This window comes from Balaenoptera borealis (assembly GCF_965194805.1).
Source record: "Balaenoptera borealis genome assembly, contig: HAP1_SCAFFOLD_283, whole genome shotgun sequence".
Lineage (NCBI taxonomy): Eukaryota > Metazoa > Chordata > Mammalia > Artiodactyla > Balaenopteridae > Balaenoptera > Balaenoptera borealis.
In genome coordinates, this window is record NW_028123893.1 from 654,714 (window position 1) to 673,657 (window position 18,944).

The 18,944-nt window shown below is 43.8% G+C and overlaps 2 long non-coding RNA genes across 3 annotated transcripts; one reads left to right on the forward strand and one right to left on the reverse strand.

Moving 5' to 3' along the window:
- Window positions 1-11,976: 11,976 nt before the first annotated feature.
- On the reverse strand, window positions 11,977-12,866 carry LOC309621331. The gene is made up of 2 exons (XR_014239941.1): window positions 12,738-12,866; window positions 11,977-12,148 (listed from the first exon to the last, which is right to left on the reverse strand). It is a non-coding gene; the product is annotated as an uncharacterized lncRNA (long non-coding RNA).
- Window positions 12,082-13,621, forward strand: LOC309621330. Of its 2 annotated transcripts, none has more exons than XR_014239939.1 (2): window positions 12,082-12,153; window positions 12,741-13,621. It is a non-coding gene; the product is annotated as an uncharacterized lncRNA (long non-coding RNA). The 2 variants fall into 2 exon arrangements; XR_014239940.1 differs by having other exon boundaries at window positions 12,143-12,241.
- The last annotated feature ends 5,323 nt before the right edge of the window (window positions 13,622-18,944 follow it).

The window sequence follows — 18,944 nt, forward strand, 5'->3', positions numbered from 1 at the left end:
CAGCTCCCCCCCTGGTTTGTGGTGGTGGCCGCTGACAATGGCTCAGAGCAGGAGCCCATGTGGTAGACTGCTAAGGCTTCTCTGCACCCTGTCTCTGCTCCTGCATCCTCCTCGGCTCGCAGAGTGCAGACTTTTCTGCCTTCAGCTGACAAAGGGGCCCCTGAGGATTGAGCAGAGGAACGTCACGTTTTCTTCCAGGCCAGCTTCAGCCCTCGGATGTTCAGGGCAGACTCTCATTTCAAACGTCAGTTTCTGAGGCTCCTTGCTTATGGCCATTTAGTGTGGAAGGAGGCTCCTGGCTGAGGAAGGCTCAAACAGAACGCCGCAGGTTGTGATCTGTGGCAGTGGGCAGTGGAGGGACGGGGTGGGTCATTGCAGGAAGAAGCATTCGCTGCCTTAGGTAGTTACACCTTTGCCCTCTCTTCAGAATGGCTTAGCCAGCAAGATTCTGTGGGGTCTACCTCCTGGCACCATGCTCCAATCGCCGGATTTTGGGTCTGGGGCAACCCAGGTCTTCGTCCGACTCTTCTGGAGCGCGCTTTCTCTTGGAAACACGTCTGGGGACTGGCTTCTCTGCTTCCACCTTTGCTGGCGTGGCCAAAGGAACTGCTGCTGCAAAGAAAATCAGAACTGATCAGTGACTTCTGCTGTACACAGTCTCCTGCCAGAATTTCCCTCTCTCCTGTCTCTCCCAGTTTCTGGCTGAAGACCTTTAATCTACTTGACATCCAAAACACAGCCTTGGCCCATCACCTCTATGAGTCCCTAGAGAAGGGACACTGGCTGCAAAAGCAATTCCTAGAGCCTACGGCTGCAGCACATGAGGAAGTCTCTTCACCGTTTCCAGGGAAAACAGTAGAACCCGGAAGTCATTGCAATTATGGGCCTCTCCATCCCTCCCTTCCACAACAGAGAAAACATTTCTTGTAGTCTGTCACTTCTGAGGCTTTAATGGAAATGTCTTTCAAGTTTTGGAAAAAAATAATCTAATATAAATTGGTTAAGAACCCCTCCCACCTTGGCAACCCCTCTTGGGCCCCATTTATACTGCCTGTTTCGACCACACTGAACTCTAGCCCTCTGATACTTTTATGTAGATTAGAACAAGGCCAAATACTGAGGCAGAGTGATCAGGAGACTGAGAACCGAGTTCTGGGTACCAAGTCTAGGCTCACATCAACCCAGCCTCCTGGGACACCATCTCCTCAGCCCTCCAGTCTCATTAGCACTTCAACAGCCCTCTTGGTTCTTCCGGTCTTCCCATCAGTATGGCACCACCCTCTCCCCTAGAAGTAAAAATCATTATAATCCTCCCTCTCTCCACCATGAAAGGATGAGATAAAAGCTCAGCAGCAGCCCCCGTGAAACACGTGGTCACCACTGTGAAGAGGTGTTACTAAGACGATTTGGTCCGACTCAGAGAAGGAAAGAGACAACTCTGCCCTTAGCCTGATCAGGCCCACAGGAAGGAACGACACTGGGGGCAGCCTTTGAGAGTGTGGCAATGCGAGAGAACCTTCTTTAGGAGGGGACTCCCTGTTGCCGACCTTGAAAAAGTAAGGATGGGACATTCGTTTACTGGGGCTGTTGCAGAGGGGATGTGCCCAGAGGTTGGGCCACCCTGCTTGAGAATCAAAGCACCTTCTAGTCCGAAGCTGCTTGAATGCTCCAATCGCCGGATTTTGGGTCTGGGGCAACCCAGGTCTTCGTCTGACTCTTCCGGAGCATGCTTTCTCTTGGGAGCACGTCTGGGGACTGGCTTCTCTGCTTCCACCTTTGCTGGAGTGGCCAAAGGAACATCCCCGTAGGCCCGGTAGCCACCAACCAGACAGTATGTCTCCCCATGCCAGCCCAACTGCGTTTCTCCACACCCTCGGTAGAGGACATGGTACTGACCAGGGGTAGGAGGAGAAACGGGGGCCACTGCTGCTGCAAAGCAAATCAGAACTGATCAGTCACTTCTGCTGTACACAGCCTCCTGCCAGAATTGCCCTCTCTCCTGTCTCTCCCAGTTTCTGGCTGAAGACCCTTAATCTACTTGACATCCAAAACACAGCCTTGGCCCATCACCTCTATGAGTCCCTAGAGAAGGGACACTGGCTACAAAAGCAATTCCTAGAGCCTACGGCTGCAGCACATGAGGAAGTCTCTTCACCGTTTCCAGGGAAAACAGGAGAACCCGGAAGTCATTGCAATTATGGGCCTCTCCATCCCTCCCTTCCACAACAGAGAAAACATTTCTTGCAGTCTGTCACTTCTGAGGCTTTAATGGAAATGTCTTTCAAGTTTTGGAAAAAAATAATCTAATATAAATTGGTAAAGAACCCCTCCCACCTTGGCAACCCCTCTTGGGCCCCATTTATACTGCCTGTTTCGACTACACTGAACTCTAGCTCTCTGATACTTTTATGTAGATTAGAACAAGGCCAAATACTGAGGCAGAGTGATCAGGAGACTGAGAACCGCGTTCTGGGTACAAGTCTAGGCTCACATCAACCCAGCCTCCTGGGACACCATCTCCTCAGCCCTCCAGTCTCATTAGCACTTCAACAGCCCTCTTGGTTCTTCCCGTCTTCCCATCAATAGGGCACCACCCTCTCCCCTAGTACTCAGCAGGTGAGGATGGGATGTGTCTGAGGGCACCGATATAGATGTCTACATGACAGCATAGAGGTGCCTGGGTTTGAAGGTGTGTTTCAAGAGTGGCCCTCTTCCTCAAACTGCTCCATTTACCATTTGCCAACAAAAATGCACTTGTGTTTTGCTAAGAGGCCAATCAGGAAAGGGTCTGAATAGAAGCATCCTGTAGCCCAAAGGGGAAGCTACATTTATAAAGATCAGGACCATCCTGCACACTTGTCCAGGGAGGACCTTTCACTTGTCCTCAGCAGTGAGCACTGTGGGTCCCTGAAGGTGTCCCAGGTCACTGGTATTACTTACAGCTGGGAACGCGCTCAGGTATACGTAGTGGGCAAGCCCCACAGGAACATGAGGCAGCCAGGTGAGGTTGTGTGTACACCATGCCTCCTGTAGAGATGCCCGGTCTCGGTGTACCTGCCGCACTGCCCACCCATGGAACAGAGCACAGGTTTGAGTTAATATAGACGATCCAGTCACACATTCTTTCTCAGACAAACAAAGAGATTGGTATCTGCTGGAGAACTGTCAGTTAAGTTTCTCTGAGGGCAGCACGTTGGCAGTTACGCTGCCATGGAAACTGTGAGAAGGCGGTGAGGTCATCACTACCCAGTGAGGTCATGATAAGGAACATGTGACTTGGGGGGTCAGGCTTCAGGAGGAGGGGCAGTTTTGTGGAGGAGAGCAGGGGGGAGGCAGAGGTACTCTGTCTGGCCCCTCACACCTGGGCCTCCCCACCCATGCCCTAGTCTAGCAGACATCCCACGTGGGGCGTGCCGGTGGGCTGGCACAGCCCCAGGGGCCCCAGGAGGGCAAGAGAGACCCACTTTCTGAGATTGGCTTGAGAGGCAAGATTAACGTAAGAGAGAGCTAGGTTGTATGGCACTGACCCTAAGAGGCAGAGATTTGTGTGGACTGGGGAAACAGGGAAGGCTCCTTGGCAGTGGGCCTGAAGGACAAGTGAGATTTGGACCCATGGGGAAGAGAGGGAAGACATTCCAGTTTGCAAGAGTAAAAGCAAAGACACACTCTCCTCGACCTTGTCCTGCCCCAAATATAAATTCATAGAACCCTCACATTTTCACAACTGAGTACTGAAGAAAACCAAGAGGTGAAGGGGCCTACCCAGTGTTACACAGGTAGTGGAGAGGTGTTCTGCTCAATGGTTAGGTTCATGTTGGGGCTCCGGATTTACAGCTGATAGGAATGTGAGGACAAGCTCATGCCATTTCAAACATTTCCAAGTGATACTGAGAGAGATGTTAAAGGTGCAAAATGAGGGTGCTGAATGACCTCACAAAGTGGGAATGGTGGGCCCATTTTCATATGAAATTCAAAACAAGTTCATGACCAAAGGACATGACAACATAATCATTACACTCCCCTCTCCCCTAGAAGTAAAAATCATTATAATCCTCCCTCTCTCCACCATGAAAGGATGAGATAAAGGCTCAGCAGCAGCCCCCGTGAAACACATGGTCACCACCGTGAAGAGGTGTTACTAAGACGATTTGGTCCGACTCAGAGAAGGAAAGAGACAACTCTGCCCTTAGCCTGATCAGGCCCACAGGAAGGAAGCACACTGGGGGCAGCCTTTGAGAGTGTGGCAATGCGAGAGAACCTTCTTTAGGAGGGGACTCCCTGTTGCCGACCTTGAAAAAGCAAGGATGGGACATTCGTTTACTGGGGCTGTTGCAGAGGGGATGTGCCCAGGAGGTAGAGACTGCTTGGACTACTATTTTAGAGGTTGGGCCCCCCTGGTTGAGAACCACAGCACCTGGTATTCCTAAACTGCTTGAATCAGCGAGTGCACGTTAGGACAGACGAAGTCAGGCCTCATTGGAGCAGACTGCCTTTGGGAGTGGTAGAAGGTAAAATGGGAAGGGGAATGCTCTGGAGGAGGTTTGTCATGGCAGGTGGGCCAGCACGAGACCATCCAGATTCTCTAAGGCTCCAGAGATGACTTGGCTGGGAGCATCCCTCTGATGTGGTGCGGGGACTCCTACCTTAACAGGACCTGGCTGGGCATCTGCGGGAGGCAGAATAAATGGTTTATTAACTTAAGAGAGCGAGAGACTCACCTGGGGGGTTCCACAAAACCACTTCAAAAGACTTGTACCTGGATTCTTGAGCCAACCCTCAGAAAACTTATCTAGATCTGGAGTAGGGCTCTGAAAGCTGCACTTTCAATAAGCTTCCTGGGCAGTCCCACCACAGTGGTCCATGGATAGAGTGACCAAATTATTGTGTATTCTCGGTTGCTTTTGGGAGTCAAAGTGGGCAATGTGAAAACCTGCAGCAGGCATACGTATAAACAGGGAATATTCAAGGCAAACAGAGGGGTAGAGTTATTCTATGCATGAATCAGATTTGAGGAAAGCTAGCCTGGTGGTTAAAGAACACAACCCTTGGGACAGACAGACCAGATTCTGTCCTATTTACTTGTGTGATTTTGACCAAGTTCTTTTATCCTTCTGACTGTTTCTTCATATGGAAAAGAGCTATGGCTATACATTTAGCACAATATTCTCTTTTGGCAGAGGTTCCTCTGGGTCCATTTGTGTTCTCTGCAACTTAATCCTTTCCGGTGTGCAAGCATTTTTAAGTTGTTTGGTGAAGTATTACATTTGACTTTCAACTGTTCATTACTTTGGGCAAAGCTTATATAATGCTGCAGAGACTAGAACCTATGCAGAGATAGTGAGAGGATGTGATAAGCTTATTCTGCCGGTTTATCAAAAAGTTTAACCTTTTCTCCTCTTCCTCCGCCTGACACCAAGAGATGAGAAAGAAGGCAGAGCCTGGAAATGCACACCAAGCAATACTTCTGTGTCAGTTTGCCTTTTATTCCTCTGCCAGTACTTCCCAGAGAGATTTCACCAAAAGTGCCTAAGCTTGCCATGGCCATTGTTGTGAAGAACATTTCTCTCTATTGCTAGTCACATCCCCTTTTCCTTCTCCTGGGCGCTTAATGGATGTTTGGGGGCAGGAAATAAAATTTAAACTAAAACATCAAAAAAAAAAAAAGAAAGATGAGCTCAAGTAGGCGTTATTGTGGTCCAGATAAGGTTTGGTTCATTCATTCCCTCGATTAACATTTATCCCCCTTTGTGCCAGGCATGTGGGGAGAGAGAGAAATGTCTTCAAAGAGCCTGTGGTTGTATGGGGGAGGGAGCTCTGGAAATCTGTCATTTAGAAACAGCATGGAAGTGCTAGGGAAAAATTGTTTTGTTCATTTATCTCTCACTCATCCGTTCACCCATAGCAACTACAAAGGGTTTCACGCGGAGGAACTGGATGCCCTGAACTTGACATTCTCGTGGGGGGAACAACAATGTAAAGCACCAGCAGTGGTAAGTCACCAGTAGTGATTTCAAGCCAGAAGGAACCACTCAGCAATGGAGAGAGGCACAGGGTGAGCAGTGACTTGCAGAAAGGAGGGGTTATTCATTCCAACTGCTGAGTTCAAGTTCATCTGGGTTGTTGTGTGGTTCGTGCTTACTGCATCTGTTTTTGGAACGTGGCTCCACCCTCCAAGAAGGGTGAGGATGATCACCCTTCTTTCCTCCTGCTGTGCCCCGGGGTCACCCAGCGAGTGTCTGCAGGGATGATCTGCTCTGTACTGGCTTTTCAGTCCCACTCCCGGGAGAAGAGAGACGAAGCTGTGTCTCCACCGCAGCTTGGCCTGATTCAGTCACTGGGTGAAAAGGTGGGAAGAAGGTCAAGTTCATGAGAACTGATACACTGCAGAGTCATTTAGTCCGGAAGTACCAGTTCTGGTTGCCGGTGAGTTGCTAAATCCAGGGACCTGAATGTAATTCCTCCAGAGCCACTGAGACATCACTTCCAGGCCCATGGCGGGATGTAGGGGTGCTGACTTTTCTCAGTGCTAAGGAGCAGCCATCTTCCACTGAGAGAGGACTCTGTGCCAGCAGGAGCAGAACCACACCAGGCACCGAAGAAGGTTCTACATCCTAGCATCTCCCAACACAGTGATAGATAAACGGGTAGAAGATGCGACAGGGCATTCACCATAGAACAGAAGCTTATCCCCAATAAATATGGAAAGATGTTCAACTTCACTACCTAACAAAGAAATTCAAGTTATAAATCTATTTCTTTTTTGCTCATCTAATTGGTAGAAAGTTTTAAGAATGCACAAAATTTGCTGCTAAGGATGTAAGGAAAAGGCCGTTTTCCTCTGTTGCTGCTGATGGGGATGGAAATTGGTGCGAACCCTCTGGAGGGTAATTTGGCAATTTGTGTATCAACAGCCTTAAAATATTCATACACTTTGAGTCAGTAATTTTGCTTTTAGGATCTTATCCTAAGGTGAAAGTCAAATTTATGTACAAGACTTATGTTCAAGAATATTCATCTCAGCCAGTAGTGTAATAGAAAAAATATTAGAAGCTACCTAAAAATCCCACAATGGGGGGTTGGTTAAATAACGGATGGCCCAACTTAAGAATGGAAAATAAAGACACAGACGTAGAAAATGGACTTGACACGGGGAAGGGGAAGGGGAAGCTGGGACGAAGTGAGAGAGTGGCATGGACTTATATATACTACCAAATGTAAAATAGCTAGCTAGTGGGAAGCAGCCGCGTAGCACAGGGAGATCAGCTCGGTGCTTTGTGACCACCTAGAGGGGTGGGATAGGGAGGGTGGGAGGGAGACGCAAGAGGGAGGAGATATGGGGATATATGTGTATGTATAGCTGATTCACTTTGTTATAAAGCAGAAACTAACACACCGTTGTAAAGCAATTATACTCCAATAAAGATGTTTTTTTAAATCAAGAATGGAAAACAGTTCATTCATTAAAAATGATTTTCTCCAAGAATATTTAATGGTGGGAAGATGTAGTGTAAAAGCAGAGCACAAAATACTAGATGGAGTATTTCATTTTGTTAAAATTTTAATAATACAAGTGCAGAAAAAGTGATTAAAACAACAGTACTGATTTGACTACGGGACATTTTTTTCTTTAAATTTTTCTATATTTGGTGTTATAAAGCATCATATATCCTCTCTGAGTCTCAGTTTATGTTCTGTGAAGTGGGACTCATCACATCTACACTGCAGTGCGCTCGGGCAGAGCAGCACAATATTTGAAAGTGCCCTTGACAATGACCAGCCCATTGTAATACTCCAGGAATGGTTATACTCTCATTGCCAATGACACACCCATAGTCCGGATATTATCCGTAACGATTACTAAGGTTGTTTATCTTCCTCCAATTTTACTAAGAAAAGGATTAATTGAAGACTCTAAGTCATTTTTACTGAGGTTCTTTTATTTTATTTTTTTTTTCAAAATACTAATTGTAAAGTCTGCAGTGGGTATATAGGTGTCAACTTTTTTTGCAGATTTTATGTTCTTGGGTTTTTAAAAAATTATTTATTTATTATTTATTTATTATTTTAATTTTTGGCTGTGTTGGGGTTTCATTTCTGTGTGAGGGCTTTCTCCAGTTGCGGCGAGTGGGGGCCACTCTTCATCGTGGTGCGCGGGCCTCTCATTATCGCGGCCTCTCTTGTTGAGGAGCAGAGGCTTCAGACGCTCAGGCTCAGTAGTTGTGGCTCACGGGCCCAGTTGCTCCGCGGCATGTGGGATCTTCCCGGACCAGGGCTCGAACCCACGTCCCCTGCATTGGCAGGCAGATTCTCAACCACTGCGCCACCAGGGAAGCCCCTTTACTGAGGTTCTTAATACTCACCTTCCTCACAAGGGTGGACAAAACTCTCAGCTTTTTGTATTGAGTGCAAATGTCTCTATTCTTGCCCATTTCAGAGTCCTACTCACTCGAAATCTAGGTTTTGTCGATCTTTAGTACCCTGTCTCTCGTCTTATCTCAGATTATTCTGTGGTAAGATGGTGCAAACTATGTATTTACTAACTGGAGAGAATTCAAGTCCCCGGAGCTGTTGTAGCTCAAAATTCTGTTTTAAGTGGAGTCATTTTCTGTGCTTTCCTTTCATGCTGTCTGCAAAATGCCTGTTTCTGTCCTCCTTGAGATCCAGGTTTACAGCGCTCTCCTTTTTCTCATTCTGCGGTCTCTATGTTTGTGGCATCTCTGAGGGCCCATGTTCTGTTGAGGCTAAATTTGATACCTGGGCGGGGGGGGGGGGCGGAAAGCAACTTCCAGATGGGTCAGCCTAGAAAAGGATCTCCCATTGTGTAGAAATTTAAAAACAGGCAAAATACCTGTCCTATCAGACACTATGATTTGCCCCCTCTGTCTGACGCAGCCCAGAGCTTCGTCATTTAATTCACACCTATCTACTGTGAAGGCCCAGCCAACAAGATCATTTTGGAGCCCTGAGTGGGTGCCCAGAATGGATGGGAGGGCTGAGGTAACCAGAACTCTGCCTTTTCTATGGACAGGTGTTAGGGCATCTTCTTTTCAAAGTGACACATTCCCAACCCATCCAACTCACGTAGAGGAGAAAAACCAGTCACCAGCCAAAGGGAGAAAAACATGGGGCTGCAGAGGAAGAGGGATCTTGTGGGGACTCTTGTATTATTCATCCACGTGCAAGTATGAACTCCAGATTTGATAAGACATGCAGTCTGATCAAAAGTCATGCAATTAATGATTTCTTTCAAAAATCAAAGAACTCTTTGATTCTTCATTTTAATGTAACTTTGACCTGTTTTCTTTCCATGTCATGAAAGAGGCCTTGACTAAGCTAAACATGCTCTCTCTCCGTGCCTGCAATGTATCAGAAAGCATCCTCAGTTACTTTCACAGGCAGTGGAGAACTCCTTAATTTTTCTCTGATGACAAGAGCTCCCTTTGAGCCTGGGCCAGAGGTGAGCAAGATTCTGACTCTGGAAAGATGTAGAAAAATGAAGTTCCTTTTGCCAGAGGTTCTGGGTGAGCACTGTTGATGTGTGACTGTTAGCAGTCTTGCCCTCCTTCCACCTATTCTTCCTTTTCTGCATGGTGGACTGTCCTTTAGTTTTGGCGGTACAGTATTGGGGAAAAAAGGAAGGGGAGGCTAGAGGTAAGTAGGCTAGTGGCGGGGATTTTGTGCAAGAATATTTGAAGAAGCAAGTGTGGGAGCAAGTGCTGTGGTAAGACGCGAAAGGGAGAATTAAAAACAAAAAATCTGTGATCCATAAATCCCCTTCAAAGACTCTAAGCGAAGTACTTAAATTATTTTACAATTACTTTTTGGTTACTACTCTGCAGTATAAAAAAAAATAAGTTCACTTTTTATCGTATCCCCATGTCATTAGCATCATCTTAAAGACGTGTCTTAACGGCTGTATCGTGTACCATCCTTTATTTAACCAGCTCCCTTTTTTGGACAGTTAATTCAGTTATTTTGTTGTTTATAAATATATATATATAAATATGATGGATATTTTTGTTTGTAATTCTGATTACGTCATTTTGTCAGTCAGGATAATTGATGGTAGCTGTACTAAAAAAAAACCTAAAATCTCAGTGGCTTAGCAGGTGTTGACTGAAAAAAATGCACAACTAAAAGTTGAGAATCATCTTTTTTTTGGTGGACTTGCTGAGGACTTAAGCCCGGGAAGCAGTGTCAGATCGCTCTGAGAGATTGCACTGAAGAGGGAAGGGAGGAACCAGGACATATAGGAGTTTTGCAAAAACAAAACAAAACAAAACATAAAACCCCAAAACAACCAGGTAGTCGGAACATCAAAAGATTACTGTTAATTAAAGAAAAACCAGACATCTCAAGTTAATGAATTTAGCATTTTTCTACGTATGGGAAGAGGCAGGAGTGTGGGCTCATTGGAATCCTTCCTTTGATGTGCATTTGAACTATCTAGAGCCAGCATCCTGCTTTTCTCCATCCTGAATCCCCTCCGGGTGCACCATCGGGGATGGCTGCCATGGCTGATGATGGCTTGATGGCTGCAACACTCTGTTGACTGATAGGGCAGGCGACATTCTTCATCCATACAGGTTCAAGTTTTATTTCTTGCTCGATTTACTGGCTAGGGTTGGAGTGGGAGACTCTGTTCTTTGCAGATGTGAGGGACTCAGGGTCCTTCAACATTGTGGCGTCACCTTCCTCAGGTCCTCAGAGCCCCGCGCTGGAAGCAGGGAGCTTGGAGAAGGCACGCACGCTCTTGGCCTCTTCTGCCCAGAGAGGACAGAGCCACTTCTGCGCATGGTCCACTGGTCAGGGCTCGTCCCAGGGCCCCACCCAGAGGCAAGGGGGCTGTCGAAGGGAATCTGGATGCAGCAAAGAGAAAGGGCCAATGGGTATTGATTAACAACTAGCCAAGGTCCTACCTACCTACCAATTCACTGTCAGATCTTTAGAATACAAAGGGTTACATTCCTGCAATCCTCCTCTAATTCAAGACAATTCTCCATTCATATTCTCTTTTGCTTATAGCAACCTTGAGCTGGGTCTTCCCAGGCTCTTCTTTCTCCCCCTACAGGCTGTGGTCTCCTCGGAAGCTTTGGTGGGATGCAGGCACCATCTGGGAGAAGGCGCCTCGGAACTCACATGCCCGCGTTGCCCAGGACCCCAATTCCTTCCACCTCTCGGATGCTGCTTTCTTTTCCCAGGGACAGAGCCAAGCTGTAATTGACTCCTTGGGTATTTCAAAGTCCCTGATCCCAAGACTGAAGGATGACTCCCTGCTGTTGTGAAAGGTTACCAAATTATCAGGACCTCTGATTGGGAGGGACAGTGGGAAGAGGGGAGGTGGTGTCAGGGGAAAGGCACTGATGTTTCAAACTCAACTGGCGACTCCAGCCCCTAGTAGTGGCTTTAGTAACTTCCCAGCTGATCCCTGTGATTGAGCATCAGGACCACTGAATGCTAATTGAGTTGAAAAGCTTCCCCCTCATGTGCTAAAACTCTCAGGCAGTAAAAGGCTTCTGACCATGTCTGGAGTTGCGTGCTGGGGACAATGTGCTGGGTTGCCTCTGGCTACACTTAACTGCTGTTCGTCTTCCCGGCTTGACGGGGTAGGGTTGCTGTACATACACAGACTTTAAAATTATTTTAAAATTATTTTTAATTTTTTAAAATTGAAGAATGGTTGATTTACATTGTTGGTGGTTTCAGGTGTACAGCAAAGTGATTCAGTTATGCATACACACATACATACGTATACATACATACATATATATTTTCTTTTCCAGATTCTTTTTCATTATCGTTTATTGCAAGATATTGAGTAATATTGAGCACAGTAATACTGTGCTTACAGTAGGACCCTGTTGTTCATCTCTTTTACATATATATCTGTGTGTCTCTGTTAATCCCACACTCCTAATTTATCCCTCCCCTCACTCTTTCCCCTTCGGTAACCGAAATTTTGTTTTCTGTGTCTGTGGGTCTATTTCTCAAACAGACTTTTTTTTTTTTTTTTTTTTAAGCGGATTGCACCTTGCTGTGGCTGGATCAATACTCTGGAGTGAGCTGTTTGCCCTCAAAACTGCTGGGGCCGCAGCCATGGAGCTGCAGGATCCCAACGGGGTCCTGACGTCCATCTGCTCTGTTTTTTCTCAGGTGCGCTGAATCGACAGTCCTGAGTTTTGAAGTTCTCCTGCAGGGGACTTGCGGGGATTTCTCCAGGATCGATGGAACTCCTTTTGTGGTGCTTCAGTGCTTCCACCATGAAGCGCTCATTTCCCTATGCACGACCCCCCGCCCCACCCCACTGTTGCCTTTACTCTCTCTCCTCCCACCCCCAATTCCCAGAGGAAGATCTAGGAATCAGGTCCAAACATAAGATCTTTGGAGAATCCTTGTGTGTGTTTTTTTAAATTTTTATTGGAGTATAGTTGATTTACAATGTTGTGTTAGTTCCGGGTGTACAGCAAAGTGAATCAGTTATACATATACATATAATCCACTCTTTTTTAGATTCTTTTCCCATACAAGTCATTACAGAGTACTGAGTGGAGTTCCCTGTGCTATACAGTAGGTCCTGATTAGTAATCTATTTTATAGGTAGTGTTGTGTATATGTCAATCCCAATCTCCCAATTTATCCCTCTCCCCTCCCCACTCTCCCCCCCTGGTAACCATAAGTTTGTTTTCTACATCTGTGACTCTATTTCGAATCCTTGTGTTTTACTCTAGTCCTGAAACTAGATAAAGCCTAGTCATCGATAAACAGGTGAGGAAGTAGAGCCAGGCATTGGTTGAGTGTTGATGTTTCTGGTACAAGCTGACTCTCCGCTCATCATCCCACACCTTCATCAGCCATCATCATGCTGTCTGTCACCTCCTCTTCTCTGAAGAAGGCCCGGGCCATCTTTTGAAAATGCAAAGCCCAGCATTGAGACCCTCCCAACTGAGAGAGCAGGAAGGGCCAGGGCTGCTGAGGTGCTCCCTGAACCCCACTCAGGGGATCCGTGTTGTTCCCTCCTGGGTGTATTGCGTGGACCCCTAAAATTCCTCCAAACCTCTGCCTCTGGGCTTCCAGATTGCCCCTGAAAGAAACGAACAATAATCATAATACCCACCACGTACTGACCGCTGGTATCTTGAGGGCTGCCTTGCCATTGGACAACATTTGTTGAGCTCCTACTGTTTGCCAGACAGTGGGTACATGCTTTATGTGTGTTTAGCCCTTCTGACAACACTGTGATTTAGGACCTGTTAATATGTCTATTTTGCTGAAATGGAAACTGAGGTTCAGAGTGGTTAAATAACAAGGAAAAGTCCATGTTTTTACCCCCTACACTAATATATATGTATATTTGTGTATATATATTCTATATATGTATATTTAACATATATATGATGTTGACTGAAAAAAATGCACAACCTCAAAGTTGAGAAATATGTTTTATTTGGTGGGCAAAACTGAGGACTTAAGCCTGGGACACAGCCTCTCAGCTCTCTCTCAGGGACTGATCCAAAAGGAGAGGGAGGAACCATCAACTATAGGAGTTTTTGCAACAAAGACCAGGTAATCGGAACATCGAAAGATTCCTGTTAATTAAAGAAAACCAGACATCTCGAGTTAATGAATTTTTAGTGTTTTTCTATGTATGGGAAGATGCAAAAGTCTGGGCTCACTGAAACCCTTCCTTTGATATGCACCTCAGCTATGTGGGCCAGTACCCTGTGCTTTCTCATCCTGAGTTCCCTCGGGGTGCACCATCAGGGGAGGCTGTGGCAGTTGACTGCTAGATGGTGGGCATCCTGTTTCCATCCTGAGTTTCCTCAGGGTTCACTCTTGGGGCGGCTATAATGTGATGGCTTGATGGCTGCAACATCCTTTGTTTACTGATATGGCAGGCCACATTTTTTCATTGACAATTATATATATACAATATACACTGTTCGTCTTACATATGTTATCTATTTTACGTACTACATGTTTTTTAGAATCTTTGCAAAAAACCTTGCAAGGTAGGTGTTATTCTTTACATTCTGTGAAAAAGAAATTAAAGCCTCTAACAGGCTGAGAAATTGGTCATGTCACTACATCACGATTATCAAGTCAGTGAACAAGATTTTGAATCCAAGTAATCCTTTTGTGAACCCCCCCCCCCAAAAACAAAGAAACTATGTTCTTTCCATGCTCCAAAATATATTTTGGTCAAGTGACTTAAGAAACTCTCCCTTAAGCTTGTCTAAAGCAGAAAATAAGACAACAGTGCTTTACTGGAAATTATCAAAAGGCAGGATCAAGCAGGAATAATGAAAGGGAGCCTGAGGTTTCGGGTGATGAACCCACTGGCTAAATAGGCCCCTGGAAACAGACACACTTTTTTTTTTTTTTTAATTAATTTGTATATTTGTTTATTGACTGTTTTCCTCCAATAGAATGTAATCTTTTTTTTTTTTTAACATCTTTATTGGAGTATAATTGCTTTACAGTGGTGTTAGTTTCTGCTTTATAACAAAGTGAATCAGCTATACATATACATATATCCCCATATCTCCTCCCTCTTGCGTCTCCCTCCCATCCTCCCTACCCCACCCCTCTAGGTGGTCACAAAGCACCAAGCTGATCTCCCTATGCTATGCGGCTGCTTCCCACTAGCTAGCTATTTCACATTTGGTAGTGTATATATGTCCATGCCACTCTCTCACTTCGTCCCAGCTTACCCTTCCCCCTCCCCGTGTTTAGAAACCCCTCTGGTCCAGTGGAGAAGCATATCCTAGGCCCCCGGTGCCTTTCAGAAAAGAGAACAGAGGATGATTTTGCAAATTGATTGTTAATTGGAAGTGAAAAATTCTTTCCTGAGCATTGTCCTGCCTTAAAAAAAAAACCTATGAAGCGAAACTACTTCATTCCTCCCCTTTGGATGTAAAGTTTGCCATGTTTTAAATTTCGGTTAGGCATTGTTTGAACCAGAAGAAGACTGGCTTTTAGAAAACAGACAATGGTATAAATTAAGTTGTATAGGAACACAGGCTTTGTTAGTAAAAAAAGATACACAGAGTCTGTTCCTATAAGCTTGGCTTTAAGAGAAAGGTTGATAAGGGAACCATTTTATTTAACTGAAGAGGAAGTTTCAAGCAATAGTCAGCAGCTGGTAATCCCTAATTTGTGGGCTAATGTTGAAGCAAGTTAATAAAATGACCTCAGGGAAAGACCAGGGTAGTGTTTTATAGAATTCTGGAGCTGGAGGGAACTTGCAGAGCATCCAGCCCAATGATCTCATTATAAAAATGCAGGAACTGAGGCCAGCAGAGGAGGGGCAATCTCCCTATGGTCACAGGGATATAGTTGTTATGCAGAAAACTCATTTAAATATTATTTTTTGAACATGTAGTTGTGTGGATGAGAAGCAGAAAAGGTAACATTTACTTTTCTGGTCTCTGGCCGTATCTCCCTAATACTATTTGCCTTTTAAACTCTCTTTTCTCCCTTCAAGATTGCATTAGAGAAAAGAACAAAGTCAAGGGCTTTAAACATTATTTATTTTTTAAAACAATATGTGCATATTATAGATTCAGAAAGTGGTCTCCCTCTCACTCCTGGCTCAAGCCAAGCAGGTCCCCTCCCTCGGACTCACTGACAACAGGTTTCCATGTGCCCCCCAGACCATCCCATATGTGGACAGGCCCATACGTAACTACACACTTCTCTGCTATTCGTGGCGTCCTTCATCCTACTTTGATTATTTGGCAACATCCCTTGGGGGCTGCTAACACATCAGGTCCCATCCAGTCGCCTCTTTTTTTTTAAATGGCTGCATCGTCTTTCATTGTCTGGAGGTATGAGAATTTATTTAGCACATTTGGGTCATGTCCTCTCTTTTGCTATTTCAAATAGTACTGTGATAAATATCTTTGTACATACATCATTTCACACATAAGGGGATCTATCTATCTGGGGTGTAAATCCCGAGAAGTGAAATTGTGAGGACAAAGAGGATGTGTCTTACATTTTGTTGACATTTTGTTGACATTTCTAGAGAATTGCAAAGATTGGGGTACCTGTCTCTCCCCACCATGGCCAACACCCTATCAAACGTTTTTCACTTTTAGGCTAGGTGCGATTATGGTAGGTGAAAAATATCTGGTTGTATTTTTCATTTCTATTCAGACTCAGTTGTATTGAACATCCTTATGTTTAAGAGGCTTTGCAGAAATATTCTGTTTTTCTCTTTTGTTCATTTTCCTACCGGTTACTGGTCTTTTCTCTTATTGATTTACAAGAGATCTCTATATATTAAGGCAATTCATTGTTTCTCTGTACCATTATTCACAAATTTTACTTCCATTTTGTTACTTGCCTTCTGATCTTGTTTACAACTCCCCTGTTCCCCTCTCCCTCCACCTCCGTTGGCAGTTCAGAAGCTTTTTTATTGTTGTGAACAAATGTGTGGATCTTTCTTTTTATTTGTGTTTGGATTTTGTTATCATACTTAGTAAGGCTCTCCCCATTAAAATCTGTCATACAAAATCTCCTCACAGTATACTTCGACTACTTTTAGTATTCCCATTATTGCATTTAAATTTTTCATTCATCTGAAGTTCCTTTCATGTAAAATATGCACTAAAGATTATACTTTATTTTTTTCAGATAGTAGCCAAGATATCCCAGTACCATTTATAAAATAAGCCATGTTTACTACATTGATTTGAAATGCTACCTTTATAACATAAATTCGAATCTACTTCGGGACTTCTATTTAGAGCCATTAATTATTCTGCATCGTCAAGAAACAGTACAACATTCTCTTAATTCTTATAGCTTACAATATATTTTAATAGTAGTTTTTCTTGTTTCCTGAGGTAAGATTGTATTTCTATAAACTTCCCACTTAGAACTACTTTTGTTGTGTCCCACAGATTTTGGATCATCGTGTTTTTGTTTTCATTTGTCTCTAGGTATTTTTTTATTTCCTCTTTGATTTCTTCAATGATCCATTGGTGGGGCTCAACTTTTCTTTTTCTTTCTTTTTTATTAGCGGCACCATGCGGCATATGGGATCTTAGTTCCCCAACCAGGGATCGAACCCAAACCCATGCCCATTGCAGTGGAAGCTGGAGTCTTAACCACTGGACCTCCAGGGAAGTCTGGAGTCTGGGGGAGAATGGATACATGTATATGTATGGCTGAGTCAATTTGCTGTGCACCTGAACCTATCACAACATTGTTAATCGGCTATACTCCAGCATAAAATTAAAAGTTAAAAATAAAAAAAAATTAAACAAAAAATTTTAAAGCAGATAAGTCCTCAAACAAACAAACAACCAAAACACTCCTACTCTCACTCTTCCTTCTTGTTGATTTTTTTATTGTACAGAATGGAACCTGTTTGTTTATTTGCCCCTCTCCTTCCAAAAGTCCTGTGGGTTTTATGTGCGTTATTTTACAGATTAACTTAGGGAGATTGATATCTTTGTGATACTACATATTTCTGCTCAAGAACATGGCATGCCTTTTGTTCATTAAATGGTTCATTTGTGTCCCTTAATACATTTAAAAATTTTAATCACATACAGGTTACACATTTTTAATGTAAATTCCCAAGTATTTTAACTTTACTCTTACTATATTTTCATTATATCTTCCAACTAATTTTTAATTATACAAAAATATTTAGCTTGGTATATTAATTATATACCAGACATCTTTATGCATTTAAAATTTTGTACTACTTGTAATGTTATTTTTTAGAATACAATTATATATCACACACACATAATAATAGTTGTACTTCCTTTCCCTCAAAATTCATACTTGTCTCTTTCATATAGTTGTATAAGCTAGTGTCTCCAGAACGATGTTAAATAAAAATGGTTACAGTAGATATACTTATTTTGTTTTTTCTTTAATGGAAATGCTTGTTGTATGTTAAGCCTCACACTAGCCTTTGTGCTGATATCTATATATGGATACACACAAGTATGTACATAAAGTTTCATATTTGGGAGAATAAAATCAGGTCAGATTAAAATGACTTTGATAATTGTTTAAAGTGCCAAACTGTATTTATTGTTTTATTTCTTTAATACATTGTTCCTGAACGCTGTCTTTTGAATTGTTTCAAAAGATTAACATATTTTTTACTGTTATTATTTAAAAAAGGGAAATTACTATTATCTTTGGCCTGCAAAATTCCTTTCAAGCAATCATTTGAAGAGGAGCTATTTTATAATTCATAAGGAAGGAACCGTAATTTACTTTGTAGCAGTGTACTTCAATCAAGGAGAATTTACCTAAAATGTAGTCAACAGTCCAGCAAACTTCTATAAATACATTATCAAGGAGTCATGCATTGTTCTCCTGTGACAGGCTGAAATTACATGTACTGAGAACTGCTTTGTATCCAGCACTCTGCTGATGAATTCAGATACATTAGCTCATGTAATAATCCTCCTAACATTGTTTTAAGATAGGCTTTGATACACCTTTTAAAGTTATGGGAACTAAACCTCAGGCAAGGTTGCTTGCTCTGATAGAAAAGGGCATAACTGAGAATCGACACCAGATCATCTGATTCCTAATTCAGCTCTTGCCAGGTTAAAAACAACATGCCAAATATCGGTCAATTAGTTAAATCTTTTTTTCAGCCTGCTCTGAGAGTGGCCATTATGTCAGACCAACAGACGTGTCATTCCTTCTATAAGCATTTATTGAGCACCTACTTTGTTGCACAGAGATCTCCTGGTGGACGAGGTGCTCTGTCATCCTGCACGTCTGCTCACGTGGAGAAGGGGCAGGTTGTAGGGCTTGGGAGAGCCAGTCACACCAGGGTTCAGAGGAGGAGGTCACTCAAGGGGAAGTATGCAGACCTGGGATTCTGGAGGGTGCTTCAAAGGTTGAAGATGCAGTTGGAGGCCATGAAAGGGAGGGATACAGCAGACTGCAAAAAATGGTGC